At 43.6% G+C, this 26,403-nt stretch overlaps 1 long non-coding RNA gene across 1 annotated transcript in view; it reads left to right on the top strand.

Moving 5' to 3' along the window:
- LOC142828209 (uncharacterized) overlaps window positions 1-26,403 on the top strand; it is a 61,929-nt gene that overhangs the window by 16,061 nt on the left and 19,465 nt on the right. The window contains exons 2-3 of the long non-coding RNA XR_012903104.1: window positions 21,456-21,582; window positions 22,486-22,576. This is a non-coding gene — a long non-coding RNA (uncharacterized LOC142828209). The remainder of the gene's footprint in view (window positions 1-21,455; window positions 21,583-22,485; window positions 22,577-26,403) is intronic.

The raw sequence follows: 26,403 nt of genomic DNA, 5'->3' as shown, positions 1-26,403 counted from the left end.
GGAAGATTATCCTAGAAGTTCCACAGAGAGATAGGCCTTCATGGCACAGTTCATCTGGGTCTGGATACCTGGGCTAACTTAGCCCTCTTATGAGAGTCTGCACTTCCCAACGCCACACATGCCGTGCCTGAATTACCACTTCCACTCTGGCAGATGATACAGTGGGACTTCTGGGGGCATATCCCATGGAGTCTTGTAGCATTGTTGTGGGAGAACATGTCTGCCATCCTCCAGCCTCTACGCAGAAGTGTTATTAGCCGACTCTCTTAGTAGGGCATTCCCAGCTTGCCACACTCTCAACATCCGTCTGCTGCCTCTGTTCCGACTGGTGGTGAGGTGTGGATCCAATGTAGGGCAGGAACCTGTTCCAGCGGTTGCCATTAATGCGACTCCCACTTCAGCATCTGGGACATACCCTTCAATCCTGACTTTCTATGCCCTGCAATGACCAACTGACACCACCACCTCCCAAATAGCAGTAGGAGTCACTGGTGTTTGAATGACTAGGGACTGTTCTGTTTGCCCCCAGACTAATGATGTGCAAACCAAACCAGTTCGATGGGGAGAAACAGCGATCTGCCAAGGGATTATTTTTCCTCTGAGTGATTCCTTCCGAACACCCATGGGAAACAAAAGGAGCAGCAAATGGAGCAGGGTACTGAAACTCTTTACAGAAAATAATAAGCAGCAGCAAAGCACTTGGATGTTAAAGGCCTTTAATGACTAACAGAACAAAGGCCTTTGCCATGGGACTGTGTGATCCAAAATGGCAGCCCAGGGGAACCGACTTCCTGTTTTAGCAAGTAACAGGCCCCTTGAAATGGCTTGGGATAAAATAAAGGCTTTGGGATAAAAGTATTTTATCTATAAGCTGCTTGTGGTTATAATAGCCAATGCAAGGCATTACCGTGATGCTTCCCTACGTCCCTGGGGCTGCAAGGCACATTGCTAAGACCTGCCCCGAGCATGTGGAAGCCACATCTAAGCCTGCCTGGGTCAAGTCCCCATCTCCATGAGCAGCACAAGCCCTTCTCTCTGGACCTACGTTGTCCCTGCTGACTCTCTGCTGGCTAGTGAAAGGTGGACTCCAACCCTCACGCCCTCTGAACATCCCCCCTGTAGGGCCCAACCCCTGTTCTACCCAACCCCGGGCAATAGTCACAGATCTGCTGCTTTCAGAGACACAGTACACCAGCTTACTGGTTCCACCTCAGATCACCGTGCCGCTGAACACACAGCACTGAGATATGTTTATAGTGAAGTCCAGAGTAGGTTAATTTAACAAAGCTCAGAGATTCAAATCATAGCAAGTAGAAGTAATGGAAGCAAATCGTTACCTATAAAATAATAACACACATTCGAGACCCTGGAATTCCGAAACAAGATATTTTGTGTCTAATAAAGTTTTGCTCAGCAGTGCTCTACAGCCATGCTGACGGTGACCGTCTTTTCATAAGATAACCCATTCTGTTAGCTTGCTCTACTCCCTCATTATCTACACAGGGGAAGGATGATCACAAGGCTTATTGAGGCTGATCAAGGATGTCCATGGCAACAAAGTCTCAAACAGTCACTCAATCCCAACTGACACAGTAAATTATGTAGCTGGCGTCAACATACCTTGATTCGAGTTTCCTTGCCATCCACACAGGGGAAGGCTGATGGGAGCAAACCTTCCCGTTGGCTTCTCTTACTCCTTGCAGGAGAAGGAGTACCAGCAGCTGATGGGTGCACCCTCTGAGTTCGATTTAGCGGGTCTTTACTAGACCCATTAAATCAAACTCCAGAAGATCGATTGCAGCAGCATCAATCTTTCACTTAGTAAAGATATGGCCTCACTCACACCAAAGTTAGTATTCACACCTTGTTCACTCAGCAGGGGAATCTCCTCTCCCTCTCAAAGCATTTACTGGAAGGAGCACATGACAAGGACAACTTTGACATTTTTCATGATGGTTTCATTTTTTTTGACCAAGTCTAATTATTCTCTATTACTTGTAGAGTGAGAAGAGCTGACTCCTGATGGGGACAACATCCCTGTCCCAAAGAACTTCCAACACCAATGTTGCTAGTATTAGAGCTCGATCCAAAGCCCACAGAAAAAAAATGGAAAAGTTCCTGTTGATTTGGTCCTGCTTTGAGAAGGGGGTTGGACCAGATGACCTTCTGATGTCTCTTCCAGCCCTAATCTTCTGTGATTCTTCTATTATTCTATGATTTCATGGAAATCAATCCCTCAGTTCTTAGACACAAGGGATAAAATCTAGGTATCACTGAAGCGAATGGGAGTTTTGCCATTGACTTCAGTGGCACCAGGATTTCACCCCAAGAAATAGGCATCTTTATGAAAGCTATAGCTACATAGTCTTACTGTGACAGAGGAAGCTCAAGCCAAAACTTTGAAAAATGGTCAATAATTTTGGATACCTCAATTTTCAGATGCCCATCTTGAGATACTTATACTGGGTGCCTAGAAACTGAGTATAGCAGGAGTAATTAGAACAAATATTTGAAAGATGTAAACAGTAGGGCCATGTCTATACTATGTGGAAAAACGACAGTGCTGCGGTTGATCTTTTGGGGTTCAATTTAGCAGATCTGGTACAGACTCTCTAAATCAAACTCAGAGGACACCCCTGTTGGTGTTGGTACTCCTGCTCCTCATGAGGAGTAAAGGAAGCCAATGGGAATGTTTGTTCCTGTTGATCTCCCACTGCATGAACAGCACAGAAACAGAATTTTAGATACACTGACTCCAGCTACGAAATTAATGTAGCTGGAGTTGCATATCTTAAGTCGACCTTTCACAGTAGTGTAGTCCAGGTCTAGGAATGGAGAAAAATATCAGAGAAAGCTTTCTGACAGCAAGATCTACTAGGCACTATGCTGATAGGGCAATATAACTAGACAACATCTAGAGAGCTATTAGTAACTACTAGTATAAAATATAGATCAGTTGGATGGAACATTAAAAGTTAAGCATAACATTAGCAAATATGCTCCAGGGAACCAATCCTGCATTGGGAGAGAGGAAACCTAGATAAATTAATAGTTTTTTTCTATCTGTAATTTTTTGCTGATTCGCAAACAAAACTGGGCCTAAATGGCAACTTTAAATCACTATTAACTTGGTACAATCAGAACTGGCAACTTTGATTCCTGTAGTTCTTACCACTAGTTGGGTTTAGTACTTGCTATTGTTGTTACTCTTTTGAGATGCTTCTGTGAAAGGCACTACACAGAGAGATTTAAAAAGAGAAAAGGAGTTATTTGGCTCTACTAAATGTTTGCATTCGATTTCTTTTATTCCGAGTTCAACCATACAAGTGCCAGCATTTATTATAGTAGGGTGACAAGAGATTTCTGAAGCCATGCTAAGACGCATCTAATACAAAGAGCTGAGAAAAATGCTTCTTGAGCAATTCATCCAATGTAAACTGCACAATGGATAACTAGTGCATTCAAATTTTACAGGTCAGATCATTAACTGGTGTAAATCCATTTACCTCCATTGATCTGTGAGCTTTTTTTGCTATTGTTTGAGCATGTCTCTTAGGCTATATCTACAGTACCAGTTTATTTTGAAATAAAATATTTTGAAATAATAACTCCCATAGGATATGTCTCCACTTGCACCCTAGTTCGAACTAGGGATGCAAATGTAGGCATTCGAAATAGTAAATGAAGCTGGTATTTAAATATCCCGTGCTTCATTAGCATAATCTCGGCCACATGATGTTTCAGAACCCATCTGATTCAAAGGTAAAAGTGCACTCCAGACTGCATTAGTTCGAATCAAACCCCTTGGTTGCTCATGAGGAGTAACGTTAGTTTGAACCAAGTGGTTTGATTTGAACTAACGCAGCCTGGAGCGCACTTTCACTTTCGAATCAGCTGGCTTCCGAAACAGCGCACGGCCGAGATTATGCTAATGAGGTGCGGGATATTTAAATCCCGACTTCATTTATTATTTCGAATGCCTACATTTGCATCCCTAGTTCGAAATAGGGTGCAAGTGTAGACATACCCTAAGTTATTTCGGAATAGTGCTAGTTATTTTGAAATAGTGTTGAAGTGTAGACGTACCCTAAGTAACTGTTTTGAAATAAGCTTATTCCTCTTCATAAGCAGGAATTATTATTTTGAAATAACAGGCTTGGTAGGGTGTGTCTAGACTACAGAGTTTTTTCGAAAAAAGTGGCCTTTTTTTGAAAAAAACGTCCCCTGTGTCTAGACTGCCGCTGAGTTCTTTTGAAATTAAATTGAAAGAACGCGGCAGTTTTTTTTGACCGCGGTAAACCTCATTTTACGAGGAAGAACACCTTTTTTCGAAAGTGCTCTTTTGAAAAAAGGTGTTCTTGAATACAAACAGGGCTTTTTCGAAAGAGAGGATCCAGACTGCCTGGGTGCTCTCTTTCGAAAAAGCGGCTCGCTTTTTCAAAAGAAGTGGTTGTAGTCTAGATGCTGTCTTTCAAAAGAGGCTTGTAGTCTAGACATAGCTATAGTTTGGATGCTCTGCTTGCCATTTCGAAATATGAGAAGATATTTCAAAATAACTACCCAGTGTAGACATGTCCTTAGGATGCATCTACGCAGCAGTTTTATTTTGGAATAACGGCCATTATTCCGAAATAACAATATGAGCATCTACACAGCAATTCCATTATTTCAAAATACATTCAAAATAACAGACAGCTTATCTGACTTCTGTAAACCTCAGTCCACAAGGAATAATGACTCTTCCAAAATAGCTGTAGTATGGACACTCCACTGCTGCTATTCCAAAATAGCTTCTCCCCAGGGCCATTCAAAGTAATTATGCCCTAGTGCTTCCTGGGGCTCTAAGTCAAGGTAGCACATCCACATTAGGAGAGCCTGTCTCGGACTAATTTCGAGGCTTCTCTGTAGTGTGGATGTGCTATTTCAAAATAAGCTATTTCGGATTAATTCTTCCAGAATAGCTTATTCCGAAATCAGTGTGCAGTGTAGATGTACCCTTAGAAAGCACCTTCAGCTATTATAATTACAGGTTTGTTTTGTTCTGGAGGAAGTTTTTCTAGTTCACAAAAAGATTGGGAATGGCAGTTCCTACAATCAAGGCTGCTAACAGAAGCATCTGCCTGTTCATCTGATACTTTCTCCAGCCTGCTGACATGTTCTGTATTTGCCGGTAGCAGGGAGAGACTGTCAGTTTCATGCAATTATTTTTTCCACCCTTTGTCTTTTTTGCTTCAAGACAATATAGCTGGCACTTTGAAGATGGCTTAATGCTAAATAAATGAGTAGGGCTGGTCAAAGCTGTTTCGGTGAAATAAAGTTTCACTCCAATATGCTGTTTCATCTAGACTGAAATGTTTTGAGGAGACATTCGGTTTCAATCAAGTTTTCTTCCAGACAGACTCACAGCTTCCCTGATTCACTTGATTCAGAGGACTGGTCTACATCTAAAAATTAGGTTAAGCTAGCTATATTACTCAGGGCTGTGAAAGTGTTGTGACTTGTGCAATTTATTTAGATCAGTCTAACCCCCACTGTAGGTCTAGCTACATCAACAGAAGAATTCTTCCATCAGCTTAGCTCCTGCCTCTTGGAAATGAGGATTACCTACACTGATGGAAAAAAACCCTTCCGCTGATTCAAGAAGTAGGCATACTACACTGCACAGCTGTAGTTGTGGGGCTATAGCTGCTGCAATTCAGACAAACCCAGAGTGATTTGGGCTAGAAAACTGTTCCAGATTAGACAAAGAAGGGAGTCAGAGCTGGGTCTCTCACACACCAAGATAGGGGTGCCTGCACATATGCTTTGGCATTTATCTGAAAATGGGCATTTCAACTACTCTGTTTTTGGAAAACTTTCAGAGAATTTTGTTCCGATCAGTTCACTTCAACAGAATTCCCCTCCTCCAGTCAGCTCTCTAAGGCCTTGTTTTCACTCTGGGGAAGATGGACACTGCCATGATTAATCTTCCGGAGTTCAATTTAGCTGGTCTAATTAAGACCCACTAAATCGAACTCAGAGCGTGCCCCATAGATGGCCGGTATTCCTGCTCCTGAGAGGAGTAAGGGAAGCCGATGTGAAAATTTGCTCCCATCAGCCTCCCTCAGTGGGGAAACTCCAATCAAGGTACATCAACTCCAACTATATAATTAACTTTCCTGGAGTTGTGTCTCTTGATTCGACCTTCCCCTTTAGTGTAGACCTGACTTAAGTGAGAATCCACCAGCCATGTTAGCAGTGAACATGTTGTCATATTGTTCTCTGCCTCTCTATCATTTCTAGTTGATTCAGCCGCATAGTGTGCAGCCGTCATCATTAGCTAGGGCAGACAGTGTACTCAGTGCGGTGCAAAACACAGGGTTTGCAATGTAAGCAAGAGACACAGATTTAAAATTCAAAGCCCAGTGAAGTGAATGCAATGGAAATGATGCACTAAGAAGCTCAAAGAAGGGCACGGCAAGACTCTTTAAGTGTTTAATTATCTATTAATAGAACTCATCATAAATGGTGAATACATTCTGCAAACACATCATGTTTTATGGCTTTTATGGGGTCAAAACTTGACATTAAGAGAAACTGTTGTCAACAGATTAAAATGTGGAGAATTTTTTTCCAGCTCATATTCATATCAGTGCTGACTCACAGAAGCAGAGGGGCATGAAGGTAGTGCGTGCCTTTAGCAAAGGTGGATAGTTTTGGCTCTGAGAATACTTATGGACAATGTTCTAAGATTAATTTAGCACAACTGCAAGGGACAGTGTTATCAGAAGACTTGTATTTAAAAACAACCTGACTTTGGATATTAAAACTTGTCATGGTAAGCAAAAGCTTTAAATGATAGATAACATGGATCAGGAGAGTCCATTTATTATTATTATTATTATTATTATTATTATTATTATTATTAATAATAATAATAATAATAATAATAATAATAATAATAATAATAATAATAATAATAATAATAATAATAATAATAATATGATGCACCGTTACTGTTTCTTTGCTGACTTTTATATTGTATAGCCATATACCTCTGGGTTTGAGACTTCTACCAGTTCAGTATATACATTTTGCACCTCAGGTATGTCTGCAGTGTACACTAAGCTTTGCTTGTGACTAGGGATGTGAAGGACTAGTTGACTATGCTTATCAGATAGTTGACAGGCTAGTCGACTAGTCACTCCCCCCCATTTCTGCCTCTATCAGGAAGAGGCAACAAGGGGGAGAGATGAGGAGGGGGTACTTCAAAGCAGAAGTGCCGCTTGAAGCCTGGAGCTGTGTCTCACTGTGACCCCTGTTCGTTTTGCAGTGTGGACGCAAGTCACACCACAGACCCAAGTCAGGGTGTGTGTGCAGTGCAGGATGGCTTATGTTAGCAGTGCAGGATGGCTTATGTTTGCATGCTGGGGAGACCAGATCCAGCTCTGGTAAACCCAGGTTTACATTGCAAGTGTGAGCTTGAAAACACCGAATCCATAAGCCTCAAGGACTCAAATTAAATTTCAGAGTAACCTTTCCCTTACAATGCACAGCTGTAGGTACAGGGTACAAGGCAGGAGAGAATCAGGCCGAGGATGCAATGTCTCTGGGAGTTTTAGGCCTGACTGTAACTTGTCAAAAAGCTTTGGCAGGTACCAGCGCTCACTATTCTCCATGCTGGGTGAGCACCATTGACCAGAGAGAGAGGGTGGGGGTCAGTTTCCACCTGATACTGCTCCGTGTTAGACCCTCTCCACTGCTTTAGACGTGGATGGTATTTGAGGACACCCAGCACTTTGAAATGGGCTCTGCATGGCCCCAAATCAGGCTCTTATTTAGTAGCGAAATGATTCTCAGTGCTAGCTGACTTGGGTGTCTCCGACGCCATCTGGTTACTTCTGCAAAACTAGCACCTGGAATTTGAGCGCTAAAACTGGCCACGTCGTCCAGTCCATGGGTGATGGCATCCTAATAGCTGTGTAATTGCAGCACAGTTTTCTAATGCCCCCTCCCTCATCTAATGGCCGATGATCATAGGCCCCATCAGAGTGAACTAAAAGCCACTTCCCTGGGCAGTAAAGGGCACGTCTCTGTACTTATCCTTTCAGACATTGTCATCTATGTCTGTTGCCCGCCAAACTGCTGTCTTGCTAAGGAGGGGAATTGATTGGATCACTGCCAATTACAGGAGTCAAGGCGGCCAGGAAATTCTCTTTGGGTATGTATCCCCCTTAGTCCGAACGAACTGCTCGTGGCTACATGCGGCAGGTTAAAGTTAATCCAAACTAAATCCTTTAAACTTTAAACTGCCGCGTGTAGCCGTGGGCAGTTCGTTCGGACTAAAGGAGATTTAAAAATTGGCGGCCAGATGGAAACATGCAAATAAAGCCCGGGATATTTCATTTGCAACCCCGGTTCCCTGATTTGCCTACCTAGCTCGAATTAACGAGCTAGTGTAGACATACCCTTTATGACTTAAGAGTTGAACTTTTGTGTACAGCCTCTCCCCGAGTTACGAATGAGTTACGGACCAAACACTTGGCCGTAACTCGATCTTTTCGTAACTCGGACCCCATTGAGTTACATAGCGACCAACTGTTCATAAGAGTGGGTTGCATTCGTAACTCGGGGACCGCCTTTATGACCACTCCATGGGAGTTTTGGTCGTAAGTGTGAACGGTCGTAACTCGACCGTTCACAACTTGGGGAGCAGCTGTATATGTACCATCAGATACACACAGGGTACTCTATCCCCTCTACTCCTTCCACGTGTTACTGTTCCATTCGCACTGGTTTATTTCCCTTAAATCAGTGGATTTCAAACTTTTGTCCTTATGACCCAGCTGAAGAAAATCGTTGATGCCCGTGACCCAACATAATTTGACTAGAAAGTAGGCTCTGGGGTGGGGCTGAGGATGAGAGTTTTGGGATGTAGGAGGAGGCTCCTGCTTTTGGGGGGGGGGGGAGAGTAAGGGCTGGTGCAGGAGGAGCTTATCTTGAGTCGCTCCCAGTCAGTGGTGCGGGGGGGAGGGAGGAGGGCTAAGGCAGCGTCCTGCCTCTCCTGGCACTGCAGATCATGCTGCACCCCAGAAGCAGCCAGCAGCAGGTTTCCAGCCAATGGGAGTGCGGAGCTATTGCTCAGGGCAGGGGCTCTGCTCACTCTCTCTTCACTGACCCATCTTCCCACCCCATATAGGAGCCCGGCCTGTTGCAAGCTGCTTCTGGGGCACAGCGCAGTCTGCGGTGCTAGGGAGCAGCCTTAACACCGCCACTGGTCACCTGATCCCCCTGCAGCAGCGAGACCCAGTGCCTGACATTCTACACCCCAATACTACGTCATGACCCGTAGTTTGAAAACCGCTGTCTTAAATGATTTAATGACTCAAATCGCCTTGAATAAACCTCCTAAGTACCTGGATAACCAAAAATAAAAGCCCTTTATATCTCAGTAGGGTTGCCATATACTTTCACAAACAATACCGAACATGGCAGAAAAAAATTGATTGAGCAAAAAAAAAAAGGGGGGACCAAACTTGTTGAGCAATAAATAAATAAATTAAAAAACCGGTGGGGGGGAGGGGTGAAGTTCTTGAGCAAAAAAAGGAAAAAAAGGGTCACTGTGCCTTTAAATTCCCCGCCCCACCCACCCCCGCCAGACATGGCAGGGAAAGATTTGCCATGTGGCCTTCCATCCAAGAAAAACAGAAAATTCCAGACATTTTACAAATAATTGACTGTCTGGGCCAATACCGGACACCTGGTAACCCTTCATCTCAGTCTGCTTTGTTGTCACCATGACCACTCAGGACTAGAACTCATGCTTTCTGGATCCAAAACCCAGAGGTGAGAATGAAAGGAAAGTTCCTTTCCGCTATTAAGAAAGTCTATGACACACAGTGGAGTAGTTCTGCTTATATCAAGTAAATAGCAGTGGTACCCAGATATATTAGCCACTTCACTGGAGTATTTCATTCTTTTTCAGTATTTTGCTTGTCCTTATTTTTGCTTACGATGCATTCTCCAGTAGCTTCTTTTGTGTATTTAATAAACATTAGCGTAAATGTAGCTTGAGTCATTTCAGTCTTGACAGGTCATCTTCCCTACTTTATATTATAATATATGTCATAGCTAGCCAATTCAGGCTTTGGGTCAGTTCATAATACTCTAAGCAATTTCCTTTCACTTACAAGTCATTAACTTACCATATTGCACAGTTCAATCATTCACTGTTGCCCTAAATTAATTACATATTGCACAGTTCAGTCATTCACCGCTGCCCTAAAGTAATGACAACGCTGTGAATAGTTGTCATTTTGGTTTAATAGAGACATATGTGTGGGTGAAACACTTCAGCTGACACCCTTATTGCCCTTTATCTAGCTGGTCGGTCATTTATCACAAATACTAGACCTCTGTATATTTATCATTTCTATGATGTAGGGCTACAAGAGGCCTACAATCAAAGTAAACAGTGATGCAAAAAGGTCTATTAGACCATTTTATCAGGCTGGAGTTGTTTCCCTAAAGCACTTGTCCAGTTAGCAGGGTTTGATCCCGTTGGGGGAGAGTTAATTTGATTCTATTGTCTCAATAGACAGATGATTCATGACCCCACCCAGAAATAGTGGATGTAGGAGTGACACTATGGGGAGAGGAATCAGAGGGGTAGCCGTGTTAGTCTGAATCTGCATAAACAGCGAGAAGCCCCGTGGCACCTTCTAGACTAACAGATTTATTGGAGCATAAGCTTTCGTGGGCAAAGACCCACTTCTTTAGCTGTGGGGAGAGAAAATCTAATGGTCTGAGCAATCATGAGTGATTAACCCTAGAAGTAGCCAAGCCTAAAGGCAATGCCTGAGCTCAGCATTTTGTCATGTTCTTAATTTGTTTCTAAATAAAGCCAGACCCCAGGAAAAGGGAGTGTTTCACAAAGCATGTGGACTTTGTTTAGAGCAGTTGGGAAAGATTTTGTAATAATATGTTTATTTTTAGTTGTGTTATTCAGTCACTAGAAGTCTGTGTGTGGTATACAGCATTCAGGCAGGTGTAGTCCTTGGTAAACAAGATATGCAAAGCTGGAACTCAAGTATGTGTGTTTAAGACTGACTGGGATTCTGTCAACTCAGCCACCAGCTCACAATCATTTAATATATTCATCTGGAAGGCCTATGTAGAGCTCCCTGTTATTTCTCACTTTATCCATCCTCTCTATAGAGCTTCTACCATTGCGCCTGAGAGATTATTCCATCGTCTGCCAGGTCACAGACAGGAATATCCGTTTCTTAATTCCATCCTATGATGTCCCTTTGGACCATGCAAAATAGTCTCTCTTCCCGCTTTTGTTCACTTGGACACAGGCCCCTAATTGGTAAAGTTGGAATAAAACCCTTCCCTAACTCACAGGGTTGGTGAGAGGCTCACTATTGGGGCGGTAGGAGGAAATATTGCCTGGTGGCAGGGTATCCTATCATGGTCTCATGCAGAGTTTCCTACATTTTCCTCTGAAGCAGCTAAGCCTGGCCACTGTCAGACAGAACACTGGTCTAGATGGATCACGGGCCTGATCCAATCTAACAGTCCCTCTAGTACTCTGTTTGAGTAGCCAATTGGTGAGTGTGTTACAGTTCCCCCTTCTGCCTGTCCACAGAGGGTGAGTCCACCACAGGTGCTACTAGAGCAGGGTGTGTTAGTAGTGCATGCCCTTACCTCTAGATGATTCTTACCAACAACCTAACCTCAAGTTGATTCTTACCAACAACCACAGGACATACCACAGTAATACCAACCCTGGCACCCCCCCTTGCAACAAGCCCCGTTGCCAGCTTTGTCCACATATTCATTCTGCTGATACCATTATTGGACCTAACCAAGTGAGTTATAAGATCAAGAACACATATTCCTGCGCATCCAGAAATATAATTTATGCTATCATGTGCCGAAAGTGTCCGTCTGCTATGTACATTGGACAAACATCTCAGACACTTCGCCAAAGGATTAATGCCCACAAAACAGATATCAGACAAGATCACAAACAAAAAACAGTTTCTTGCCATTTCAACCAGAAAGGACACTCTCTCAATGACTTAACCACCTGCATTCTGCTACAAAGACCTTTTACATCTGCACTTGAAAGGGAATCCTCTGAACTGTCATTCATGTTAAAATTCGACACTCTCCGAGAAGGAATGAACAAACACTCAAACTATCTTACCCATTACCAAGATAGCTTCCCCAATTATCACCTCTAATACCATTAGCTCACAAACATCCCACTCTCCCCACCTCTAATATCATCAATTCACAGACACTTACCTTCCTTCCTTCCCCTCCCCCTGCATCCCCCTCCTGTTCTGAAATGTGATTTGTCCTTTTCATATGTGTTCATTTTTTTAAATTGTATCCTTTGGTATATATGGCTGTGACTATTTTCTTCCACTATTTGATCTGAGGAAGTGGGTCTGGCCCACGAAAGCTCATCATCTAATAAACCATCTTGTTAGTCTTTAAAGTGCTACATTGTCCTGCATTTTGCTTCACTTACCTCTAGAGGCACTTGGGTCAGTTCCTGGTATGTTAGCCAAGAGGGTGGCTGCCGCATGAAGGATCCTTATTCTGATGGATAGTGTTCCCTCCCCCCACCTAGTCACTACTTGTGTGAGTAAGAGTTTCCAGGACTAGGCCTTGTGCTGCCACTTTCAAACAAGCAGAGCGAAGAGGAGGCTGCATTAAAATTCATTCTCTCCCTGTTGCCTGTAGACCTCCAGGGTCACAAAAAGGCACTGGAAGCATTTAACACACGATCTGATATTACATAACAATATAAGCAATTTCCCCTTTTGTATCACGTGTTTGTATAAGATGATGTGGCCAGGGAGGCGCTGTGGGATCAGTCTGGTTTACTGGCTCCCTGGGAGCCTAATGCAGCCATGTTGTTCGACACACGCTGCCTTTTAAGCTCTGCTCAATTAATAACATGGAAGAAACCCTTCACTTTTATCCCTCCCCACTACATTCTGGCAAAATATATTGTATTAAAGGAGTTTATTACTTGCCACATACATAAAGTCATGGGGGGCATGTGATTAAATGCTCAGGTGGAGTCAGCTGTACTATGAAATCTATCCAGTGTCTCCACTCATACATTGTCACACATAAAGCCAGAAGGAGAGAGGGTGTGGATCACACACAGTAACCGATATATTCCAAAGCTTTGATTAACTTTGGTTGGCATGGCAGAAGCGTGGACAGTTCTGGAGAGAGGGAGTTACAGCGTTAGGGCTAGACTATAACAATATAATCAACTCTGAGGAAGGGGCAGCATGTGGCTGCACTAGCTCCGAAGCACGTTCAACAGTGGAAGTAATTTAAAATTTCTGACAGGTACTGTCCTAGTGCAACCTGGGGCCCTGCCGGCTCTTTAAATAGCTCCCCGCTGGCTTTTGTCACAGCTCAGCCAGCTCCTGCTACAGCGGCTCACCAGGGCGCACCCGCTTATTTTCACCTCTGAGCACATTAGAAACGAACATGAGACTCTCCGACTGTCTGTGTCTGCATGGGATGCTACTGTGTGGCAAGCCAGGGGCTGCAGAGCACCAGCTGGTTGTGCTACAACATCCCATATGGACACAACTACAGCGCGTTGTAAGCTCTGCAGGATGCCGGGGCATACTGTGATCATTTTGATGGCCTGTAGCAGGGTCCACAGGGGAGATTCCAGCCTTGCAAGCTAGTAGGCTGTGGATTCACACCCTGGCTTTTCGGGTCCTAATGGCCCATGCAGACAAGTCCCGATCCAGCCCATGGTTTCTGCTCCCCTTCTGCAAATTTCTCCCTCCTCTAGGCCCGTTCTGATCTGCTGGCTGGTGATTACAGATGGGATGGAAGATGAGGCTTTACCCCCCCTCCCCATACACAGGACGGTTGAGGACATTCTCTGCCCCTGTGATGGGAGTAACCTCTCTAGGGGACAGAAGAGGCATTGCCCACACTCTTCTTTCCCTGCATTGGGCAAGAGGCAGCGTTATCCTGGAGAACCACAATCGGATACAAATTTTGGCCCTGGCGCAGGATCAGGGCCTGGATGAGGATCTCTGTAAATATTCCCACTGGGACACTCTTGTAGACAGGATGCAGGATTAAAAATGTAGTGCCAGGAAACGGGGTGACATTTAGTACAGTTCTGTGCAGCAAAAACCAGGGCTGCTTTGCCATAGTGTCTGCTCTGCCGTTTTAATCATCTGATTCCGCTCCCACCCTTAGCACGGAGGGAGGGGGGGAAGGAGGAGGGAGGGGCGGGTTGCTCTTCCTTTTTTATCTTCATTGTGTTTCAAAAGGGCAGATGGTATTTTTCTTTGCATGTTATTCAAAAGCCTCCATTCCTTTCACACAGAGACATTATTTCATTTCCTCTCCTAATAGATTTCCTACATGCCCTTTAATAGCGTGCATCTCCCAATACTGAAGCCGGCACACAGAGTTGATCTTTACCATGCTGCCCCTTGCAGTTAATCTTCCTCCTCCCTTCATCCTGAAGCCTACAGACATTAGTGGAATAAGTGCTCCTCCTTTCGCAGGGCTCTGACTAGGAGGCAGGGTTATACTGCGGGCAGATAACCTCGTCCTAAACAACTGATGTGTTAAACTTGCTGGTTTATGGGCTTGTCTTGCTGGGAGAATGACAACTCCTTTATAATGTCCCATCCTTTTGACCCAAATCCTGTTGGCTTATAAAGTCTGTGATTGAGGTGCTATGATAGCCTATGATCTTTGCTAGTACATAACACTATGCTGTTTCTGTTATGGGCCCAGCAAGCATAGGGAGAAATTAGATAACAACCAAATACCATTAATGGACACATACTGTTGGGAGGGATAGCTCAGTGGTTTAAGCATTGGTCTGCTAAACCTCAGGTTGTGAATTTAATCCTTTAGGGGGCTATCTAAGGCAAATCTATCAGGGATGGTACTTGGCATTCCTGTGAGGGCAAGTGACTGGACTTGATAACCTTGCAAGGTCCCTTCCAGTTCTATGAGATAGGTATATCTGCATATAAAATTAACTTATTCCTTAGAATCTAGATAGAACCCTAACACACAAGAATCTAAAAGAGAGAGAAACAAAGCAGGCCACTCCCCAAAATGAAGTGGCACAGTTTACCCCACTGTATGGTTCTAGGTTTTCTCTACATAGACTGATTCCGGTCACATTATTCCTTGCAGAGCTTCCTCACCCTCAAGCAGGAGCAGGAAAATTCCTGAGAATTTAAAATGTTAGATCATAATTTTAATTTTTTAAATATGTTTTTAATACAATTCAAGTTCCCTGGGTTTACAAATATCCCTCACGAATCTGTATTCCCTGTTACGGGGGGTGGAGGGAGGGAATGGGTGTGACAGATGAGAAGTTTAATTATGTTACTGCTTGTTTTTTAAAATGGTGAGATCAAACACATCTTTGGATGACATGCAGTGATTGTCAGCTCTATTATAATTACCCAATTAAAGAGGCAATAATGAAGACAGAGTTGAAATGCCTGGGGAAAAGGGATGTCGCTTCAAGCTAGACTTTTGGTTTTATCTTAATCCTTTATTGTAACGTGAGCCCCTGTCATGAAACACGTTGAAATGCTCTCTGCAGTGTTGTGATTAAGAAAGCATACCAAGAACAAAGGCACTGATGACACATTGAGGTGAGATGGCATCTTGGCTGGGAGTTTCAAGTAGCCCTTGAATGCTGCTTCAGTGAAACCCACACCTTGCTCTCCCATGATACAGTGGTTCACATTTTCATGGGGCGGGGGGCCTGGACAAACATTGGCTCATGTGCCCTCATAATAACTCAGGTCCTATGGATATTCTTATCCTCATTTCACAGATGGGGAAAGTAAGACACAGAAAGTCAAGGAACAAGTGGATAGTTCTCTGAAAACATCCACTCAATGTGCAGCAGCAGTCAAAAAAGCAAATAGAATGTAAGGAATCATTAAAAAAGGGATAGAGAATATGACAGAAAATATCCTATTGCCTCTATATAAAACCATGATACACCCACATCTTGAATGCTGCGCAGATATGTGGTTACCTCATATCAAAAAAGATATATTGGCATTGGAAAAGGTTCAGAAAAGGGCAACAAAAATGGTTAAGGGTTTGGAATGGGTCCCATATGAAGAGAGATTAAAAAGACATGGAAAAGCTTAGAAAAGAGGAGACTAAGGGGGGATATGAGAGAGTTCTATACAATCATGATTGGTGTGGAAAAAATGAATAAGGAAAAGTTATTTACTTTTTCCCACAATATAAGAACTAGGGGTTGCCAAATGAAATTAATAGGCAGCAGGTTTAAAACAAACAAAAGGAAGTTTTTCTTCACACGGCACAGTCAACCTGGGGAACTCCTTGCCAGAGGATATGGTGAAGACTAGGACTTTAATGGGGTTCAAAAAAGAGCTAGATAGATTCATGAAGGTTAGGCCCCATCAATGGCTATTAGCCAGGATGGTTAGGAATGGTGTCCCTAGCCTCTGTTTGTCTGGAAATGGGTGATGATTACTTGCTGTGTTCACTCCCTCTGGGGCATCTGATATTGGCCACTGTCAGCAGACAGGATATTAGGCTGGATGGACCAATTGGTCTGACACAGTACGGCTGTTCTTATGTTCTTATGCATACACAAACCTACATAATGCAACATACCATGGTGTGAATTGAACCTGGAATATGAGGATGTTAAAGAACAGGCCACTACCCTGAACTAAAGGACCTGCCTCATTAGCCTTTATATGTAACTCAGCCTCCACTATGAGGAATAGTACGTGTTTGATATTTCCATGAGTCATGCAATTTTAACTTTCTCTTAGCATACCTTTGGATGAAAAGTGTGTGTAGATACAGATATAAAGAATGTGGGTTATTATTAATTAATTATACTAAGGCAGTGCCTGGATCCCACCACCAAGTTTGGGGTCCGTTCGTGCTATGTTCTGTACACACACATAGCAAGGGACAGTCCTCCTATCCCTGCAGAGCTTACTGTGTATATAGACAAGACGGGAAAGACACAGAGGTGAAGTGACTGTGGCAAGGTCACAAAGCACATCAGTGGCAGAATCAAGTGCAGAACCTGGGATTCCAGGCCTATGCCTTGCCTGTTAGATAACTGTGCCCCTTCTGTGTTTTAGCTAAAGAGTGAGTGAATGCACATGTACGCATATATATTGCAGTTTGTGTCATATGACATAATGAGCAGTGCATTCATTTGTTAAAAATTTGTATATTAAAAATTACTGGCTTGAATAAGAACTCAAATCTAAAACAAATGTGACTGTTAGCCTGGAGTAAAATAAATTAAACTGTACACTACAGTTAATCAGTATTATCTGTTATCAGAGAATATGTATTGCTGTGAGAATGAATGCAAGTATAAATATAACTGATACAGTCATAGAAAAGCAAGAGATGAAAGTAACCAAATCCATTGGTCACCCAATGTATCTCCTTGCCAGTGCAGGATTGTTCCCTCGTCTACATTTCCTAGTCTAGTTTAGTTTGAAAATCTCCACACACTGCAGTATTCACAGCCTAATACATCTCTATGTCCCGCCCACACTTTGTCACAGCTGAGCTGAGTTATATAAATTTAACATGGTTAGCCTTTCCTTATCTCCTGATCCATCCAGCTGCCAGTTCATTTTTGCTTCTTGTTTCCAAAGTGCCACCACTTAGTTAATTAATAGAAAAATGCCAGCATTGTGTGTCAGTTAATGGTGCTCTGTAAGGAATGCATCTTACACAAAATTAGAGCAAGTCAGTGCAACTTTTTTTAGTCATCAAATGCTGATTCGTTGCAACCAAAATTGATCAAGGGAACATCTCCTGGTTTGAAAAAAAAAGTTGGAAAAAGTCTCAGAATTGTCAGATGTCCCATTTCTGCAATTTTTAAATGAAAACTTTTGGTTTTGAGTTTGAAATGCCTTTTTGCCTTCACATTTTAATTGATATAAAAGAGATTAAAAACAAAAAAAAGCCAAGACTGAAATGAAACATTTTGAAACAATTTAAACAAAATGTTTTGATCGATCTAATCTGAAATATTTGGGGGCGTTATCAGTTTGTGAAAAATTTAAGATTTTCATTTTTGCCTCAATTTTGGAACATGAAATATTTTGAAATCTCAAAAATTCACACATGATGGGAAATGTGCTTCCTACCCAGTACCACACAAAAACCTAAAACCCAAGGGGATAAAAAAGTAAATGTAGCGTGAGTATATGCCCTCTACTCCCACACCCAAGACACCCACTTCACCAGCAGAACAACCCCCATAGAGCACAGAGAACACACCACAATCTTAATTCTGCCCCAGTATAGATGGCATCCTTTCCTCACTGCCTTTCCCAAATTCTATCCACCCACTTTCTCCACAAAGAGATCAAATTTTTCCTCCTCCCACACCCTTCCCCAATCCCTTCTGCACAATTCTGTAATATAGTTCGAACCTCTCTAGTCTGGCACCCTGGGAACAAACCGGTGCTGAACCAGAGAATTGGCTGGACAATGGAATATTGTCTAGGACAGCACTTCCACTTCTTACTGGGCTCTTAGAAGACATTTAGGGGTAAATTAGAGCTAAATAACAGCACAGAACACTGGATATGTCTACACTGCCACCCTAGTTCGAACTAGGGTTGCTAATGTAGGCATTCGAACTTGCAAATGAAGCCCGGGATTTAAATATCCCGGGCTTCATTTGCATGAAGCTGGCCGGCGCCATTTTTAAATGCCGGCAGTTTGAACCCCGTGCCGCGCGGCTACACGCAGCACGGAGTAGCTAGTTCGGATTAGGAAGCCTAATCCGAACTAGCTGTACTCCTCATTCCACGAGCAATCCCTCTTGCATGTTCCCAGGCGCCACCATTTTTAAATGCCCCGTAGTTCGAACTCCCTGCCCGCGGCTACACGCGGCACGGAGTAGGTAGTTTGAATTAAAGCTCCTAATTCAAATTACTGTTACTGCTCATTGCAATGAGGAACACACCCGGAAACATGCAAATGAAGCCCAAGATATTTAAATCCCGGGCTTCATTTGCAAGTTTGAATGCCTACATTAGCCACCCTAGTTCGCACTAGGGTGGAAGTGTAGACATACCCACTGAGAGCCAGGACTGGTGGCTGTAAACAAACTTTATGGAACCACGGGACACTTGGCCACACCCATAATCAATGGACGTCCAGCTAACTAAAATCAAACCAGACCGCAGATGTTGCCAGACCAGAGAATGCTGGACTAGAAAAGTTCAACCTGTAGCAAAATTTCCACTAATTTCAATGGTTCAGGATCAGGCTGTAAAATGGTTGTGGAGTGACAGTTATATAGTGTTTTATACCTTTCCCGTGAATCCACTGCATAACTCACAGAAAAAGATCCAAAAACTTTCTGTTGCGTTTTAATTGGAGACAAGAGACCCTTGGAATGTATTCAGCTTTTTATTTCTTCTGAACGCTGGTGTCCAAAAGACCTGTCTTCACATATCATTTGCAACCTTCCCTGAGCCTTGTTAGAATTGTTGTTTGGGAGTTGAAGTTAAGCAGTTGTAGCGTCTTCGGGCTGTAGGATGTTATCACTAAGACAAACGCCTGAAGTTAACTAAGCTTTTTGTTTTGTTTTCCATTCTGCTGTGTCTCACAGAAGACTTACTTGGCTATAAAGATTTTTTTCTTGGAGTTGGTTGATATATTTCACCTGACGATGCTTTTTGAAGAAAAATTGTTTTTCTTCAGTGACTTTTTTGCAGAAAATGTTGTTGTTGTTATACGTTTTCCTCATTATCGGTGAAGAACCAAGGAAACATTAAAAAGAGGAAAAAATAAAAAAGAATTAAAAGGAACAGAAAACACAAATGAGAAGTCAATATTGTCTAGCAGCATTACCAGCACTTCCAATTCTTACTGGGTTCTTAGAGGACATTTAGGGGTAAATTAGAGCTAAAAAACAGCAGAGAACATTGAGAGACAGGACTGGTGGTTGTAAACAAACTTTACGGGACCACTGGAAACTTGGCCACACCCATGAGAAGTGGACATCCAGCTAATTAAAATCAGGCCAGATCACGGATGTTGTCGGACTAGTGAGTTCTGGACTAGAGGGCTGTGTCTAGACTGGCTAGCTATCTACACTGGCTGTTTGAATTTCCGCAAGAACACTGACTATCTCATGTAAGCTTGTCAGTGTTCTTGCGGAAATACTGTGCTGCTCCCGTTCAGGCAAAAGCCCTCTTGCTCAAATCATTTGTGCAAGAGGGCCAGTGTAAACAGCACAGTAATGTACTCTGCAAAAAAGCCCTGATTGCGAAAATGGCGATCAGGGCTTTTTTGCGGAAAAGCGCATCTAGATTGGCCACCAACGCTTTTCCGCAAAAAGTGCTTTTGCGGAAAAGCATCCTGCCAATCTAGACATGCTTTTCCGAAAATGCTTTTAACGGAAAACTTTTCCGTTAAAAGCATTTTCGGAAAATCATGCCAGTGTAGACGTAGCCGAGATGTTCAACCTGTAGTACACTTAATCAGGTTTGGGGAAGGAAGTTTCTAATAACATAATGCTCAAACTCAACACTGTCTGCCAGATTCAGTGGCCTTTTTATCCTATCTATATGTTGGGTGTAGTTAGTATGTAGCTCGGTAACCCATTGTCGTTAGCCTGTGGCTGTGCTTCGTAATCTGATGCCCACTGCACACTGATATTGACTTCTCCGCTTACTTTTGGTCATATCATAGGCCACTTTCAGCAACACCCTCCTGTTTCCCCCTCCCCTTTCAGGTTCTTTTTCTCTGGACAAAGCTCCTTCCATTATTTCCTGCCTAGGTATTTAATTTCCCCAGTTTCTTTTGTGTTACATCTCTTCTCACTGCACAGCTCCTCTCAATTTAGTATTATTTGTACATTTGCTTTTCTTGATCATTAATGCAGAGAAGATTAGATCTGCCATGCCCCAAAGGACACCTCAAATCAATTGTTTGCCTGTTAGTTTTGCCCTTTGTTTACCGCCTTGTTGGCAGTTTGCAGTCCACATGACAATGCTTCTCATCTAGATAATGCGAATGAGTTTTTTTCAAGTATGATTTCACAAGAGACAGCACCAAATGTTGTCATAATTGTGTCAGTACAAATAGATGCCTGTTCATCCGGACACACACTGAACTGCAACTACCTGGGGTATTTCCATATTGCCTGATTGTTCTGTAGAGGAAGCACGTCTGTTGTAACAGAACAAGTTGGGGTTGAGCCGGGGCTCAGGTGGAATTTGGAAAATGGTTCCACTAATTAGTTAATTGACTGAAAGCCCCTGCATTGCACTGGCCTGATAGAGAACGTATTTTGACCACGGTGCATGCAGAAAGAGATTTTGCAAATCGATAAAAAGAAACATTCTTTCAAATCTTTTTTGCCGCTTCGGAATGATTCTGCTCTCTCTTAGATGGGTGCAAACCAGGAGTAACTGCACTTTGCTGTCGTCAGATTAGTGAGAGCAGGTCAGATGCAGATCCTTCTTCATGTTATCGATCAGTGACCGTGAAACCATGGAAAAGAGCTACAGGCACCCCGTAAGCCAAACCAGGGGAACATGCTATGATTTTACATACAACAAATGCCTGTACAGCGCAAGTAACGGACATGCCTACAGTTGCATGGGAAATTTGTGGCAACACTAAGAATTGTGGCACCACTAGAATGATGTAGGTCTCCTGCAGGTCTGCTGATGGGGCAGGGGCAGAGAGAGTTGCCCTGGGGCCCGGCAATTCTATAGGGCCTCAGCCTCTGGCTGATGTTATTGCCAGAGCCCCGGTCCTTAAGAATCCCTGTTGGAGTGCTAAGCAGTGCGCTCCAGAGTCTCATCCCGAGTGCTCCAGCTGGCTCTGAGGGTGAGGACTGTTGAGGGTTGGCTGCCGCAGCCCCGCCCCTTCTGCCTGAAGCCCCGCCCCTGCAGAGAGCATGGAGACAGGGTCCCCCATATTGCCCAGGGGCCTGGCAATCCCAAGGGTGCTGGAAAATTTTTTTAGTAAGGGTGCTGAGAGCTATAGAACCAAACCGTAGACCCTATGTATAATGGAAACCCCTTCAAACCAGGAGGTACTACAGCACCCCCTGTACCCCTAGTTTCAGCACTTATGGGCAACCCTCTCGGCCCCCCCTGCTCTCCTGAGCTCCCTCCCACTGCCTTAATTACCATCCTCACACACTTTACTGTTGTGGAATGTCTCCCTACTTTGACGATAATTCATCTGCTTTTCTTGGGAGCCCCGTTTCTCTGCCCCATTGCTTTTACTCTTCTGCTGTGGCTTTTTGCACACTGGTGCTGCAGCAAACTTCAGTGCAGTGCTAGGCAAGCCATACACAAAGGCCTGCAAATAGATCCCTTTGGTTTGATTGGCAGGAGGTAGAAAACAACAAACCTTTGCTGCAGGGCCCCTAAAAGGCTCCTCTCCTTTATATTCCCATCCTACCAGCCCCTGGGGAAGGAAGCATCGCTGGCTTCCTTGAGGAACTTCAATCCAGTTCAACAAACAATGGCAAGATGGAGAAGTAACAAAGCCACTGGTAGGTGTTTGTCAAGTGCTTGCACACACAGGGCCTCACATATTTGGGCACCCCGCTAAGTAAGATCCCTCTCTCTGAACACATGAATAAGCTGCTGTGACCAGTCCTCCAGTATCTTGAAAGGTGAACCTGTGAGATACAACATTCTTCAGGTACAAATATTTTGAACCCATTCTTAGCTGCCACAACCTTTCATGTGCACCCAAAGGCAAGCACCCAACCACAACCTCTCCTGGCAGCAATATGTATGTAGATTAGCCAGCACATCTTGCTTTGCAGGCTTCCGAATGAGGTTAGCAAGTGCATCAGACCCTCCCGTGAAGTGAGACTAAGGCTCACTGTGTAATGATATGTTTACCTGCTGTACATTGCCACTGGCTCTTCATTTGCACTGTGCGCAGTCCCAGGGCAGTCTCTGGTTAACAAAAGGTGGCATATAACCTGTATGGGAATTGATATCTCATTTTGTAACTATTTTCCTTACTACACACCTCCTTTTGTGGTAGCGCTTGATTTCCGCCTGTACCATTTCATAAGGTGCAATTGTAGGTCTGGCTCCAGTTCCAGACTGTTAGTTCTTAGAGACCTGAGGAAAACTTACCTGTTAAGTCAGGGGTGGGCAAATATCTGCCCACACGCTGGATCCGGGGTTAGCTGCTGGTGGGCCCCCACTGGTGTATTTACCTGCACAGCTGCAGGTACTGGCAATCACTGCTCTCATTGGCTGCAGATCACTGTTCCCAGTCCACGCTACTTCCTGCTGCTCCCATTGGCTGGGAACAGTGATCCATGGCCAATGGGATCACCGGTATCTGCAGCCGTGCAGGTAAATATAGTGGCGATGGCCTGCCACGAGCTAACCCTGCTGAACCACAGCTGTGTTATTGTCCACTCCTTTATTAAGTATAGGATGTTTAACCATCATCTGTGAGGGAAAACAGGACCTGAGCTTTCCGCCTAACAAACACAAAACTGCAGAGCTGTTTTCCTTGTTATTTAAATTTAAATGTCTGTGAGTTTCCTACAGTCACTCTCTCTCTGTTCCTGTCAGCAACCAAACGAGTGATAGATCCTTATTTGGGGCAATCCGAATCTGCAGGATTTTAACAGGGGTCCTTTATTAACAATTTTAATTTTTAATCCCCCCCCCTTACACTTTAATGGTTCTGTTAAATGCTTAGGTGTTTTAAATAGGGTGAATTAACTCACTTCCAGCCAGTGCCAGGACAGAAGTGAAGGTCAAGGAGAGAGGTGAGTGAAGAGAGGATGGCTTTTAATGGCTTGGAAGGCAAAGACTGGGAGGGTTTTGATTAGGGAGCAGTTCAGTGATATGTAAGAAATGAAGGAGGATCATGACAATTGCCTTTAGAATAAAAAAAAAATGTCAGGACAGATTCTAAATTAGTGCGGCAGTCAGTGGAAATAGCAATCAGCAGAAGAACAAATCAGGCTTGCAAGTGCTATTATTTTGTGTGCATATTTTGAAAAAGAATCATCTTCATGTAAATTTTTGCAAAATATATAGGACCAGATTTCTCCCCAATATAATGCCATCAAAATCAGTTAATTCTAGAGGTTCCTTGGGCCCCCCACTCTTCTGAATAGCAAGATTATCTTGGACCCAATCTTCCCTTTCTTACTCAGACAAAACTCCCAGTGGTCAGGCTCATGTCTCACTTTATTTATGGTGTATTTCAGTCATGTATTCCAATAAAACCAAAGGGCAATCTTATAGCTCCAATTTGCATAGGCACGCTACAAGCGAGAGATTTGCAGAGTATTCATGCTGGCATGTCCGACAGATATCGGGCTTGATTTTCAGAGACACTGAGTATTCCAAATTTCCAGTGAAGTCAATAGAAATGACAGCTGCACCACATCTCTAAAAAGCAGAGCCTCAGGGATTTAGGATCCCCATCCTTCTGAGTACTGATGGCCAGATTTTTAAAGGTAGTTTGGTGCCTAAAAAGGCAGATAGGTACCAAACTAGAATTTCAAATGCTCCTAGGCACCTCACTCCCTTTGAAATCAATTTTTGCCATAAAATGCCACTCCCCCTGCCTGCTTATGCCCTCTTGATCCTTCCTAAATAGGTTATAACTGGGGATAAAAGGTTTAGAAACCTGACCTGTGAGGAAAGGTTAAAACCACTGGATACAATTAGTCTAGAGGGAAGAAAAAGTGAGGTAGGAGCTGATAGATTTCAAATATGTTAAAGGCAGTTTATGAAATGGCTGATCAATTGTTCTCCATGGTCACTGAAGGGTTAACACTAAATAAAATTGGCTTAATCTGTAGCAAGAGACACTTAGGTTAGATGTTAGGAGGGAAATGGCAACTGTAAAGGTAGTTAAATACTAGAATAGGCTTCCAAGAGAGGTCGTGCAATCCCAGTCATTGGAAGCTTTTAAGAACAGGCTAGACAATTATCTTTTAAGTACTTGGTCCTGCCGCAGTATGAGAGACTAAATGACCTCTAGAGGTCCTAACTAGCACCATGTTTCTATGACTCTATTATTTTAGCATTCCAATTGTGTGAATCTTCCATTAGGTTTCTTTAATACAAACTAAGTCAAATGTATGCTCATAAAAGCAATTGCACTGCCTCGTGTTCATTACTCCATCGCCTAGCATTGGTGTATAAGCCATTAAAGAATTTCCTCTCTCGACGTACCTTGGTTCCTTGTTTAATTTTGTTTAGGACACCTTGATTTTGTGCTGAAACAGAAAATCAGGCCCTTTCACCTTCTTCTTTTGCTGTTAGTTGAACACCCTCCTGACCAGCCTAGCTGGAATGCCCCTGGGAGATTGATTCCTCTTGTGCTGAGACAGAGATCATCCAAATTGTGTAGCTCTTCCTCCCCCCAAAAGGTGGTCCGGTGTTCCATAAAACCAGGGCATGGCACCACTCTGCTAGCCAGCCACTCCAGAATCTCCTTCCATCTAGCTCCTTCCCCACATGGAATAGAAGGGCCGTCTAAAATGACCACTTGGACATGCCTAGGCTTCAGCATGCTTCTGAGTGTCCCGAGTGCCTGTAGACTCGGTGAAGGATCCTTTGATGTGTGTCCTTAGTGTTGGTATGTACCATCGCCAGTGGAACCTTGCCCACAGGGTTCAGAAGCCTGTCCATTCCTTCTGTCACAGCTGGTGTCTCGGCTCTGGGAAGACAGCACACCATCCCATTGTCCACCTGCCTTCTGAAGAACGTTCTTTCCAGTCTTGTTGGCATAGGTTCCTGACAGGGACTGTCTTTCTTCTTTGGATGGTTGGTGACTGCTTTGTGAGAGATCTGGTGTGGTGGGCATGTCCTGTACAGCTCTCCACACCATTCAACTACCCGGAGCTTTGGAAAGATTTTCTACAATTTCCATGCTGAAATCTGGGTAGCAATTGGATACCTCTAGTGATGTAGAATTCCTCCTGTTGTTCTTCTCTCTAGCAGTCACACCTGCTCATCCTCTTCTGCTTCCAACTCTGTAGCCTAGATCGCGCATCTCTGGTAGTTGCCAACTGCCAGTCCTCTACTCTGATTTCCACTCTCTCTTCTGGGTTCCCTGTTTCTTTGTTTTCTTCACACTGAAGCAGAGACAATTCCTGAAACAGGCTGTCCAAACACTCCTCAAACCCTCTGAAACCATGCAGTGCCCGTGCTTTTCCTTTCAAGCCACAAATCTTTTCTTCCATCACTGTCACCAGTTTGTGTGTCTTACAGGGCAATTCCCTTCCAGCAGGAAAGAAAACATGGTACATGTGTTGCAAGTCATTGCCATAGTGCCATCATGGTATGAATAGAAGTGTCCCTAGAAAGAAAGCTGTTTAAGCTA

This window comes from Pelodiscus sinensis, chromosome 1, assembly GCF_049634645.1.
Source record: "Pelodiscus sinensis isolate JC-2024 chromosome 1, ASM4963464v1, whole genome shotgun sequence".
Classification (NCBI taxonomy): Eukaryota; Metazoa; Chordata; order Testudines; family Trionychidae; genus Pelodiscus; species Pelodiscus sinensis.
The sequence above is the reverse complement of the archived record's forward strand: the minus strand, read 5'-3'. Positions and strand labels throughout refer to the sequence as shown.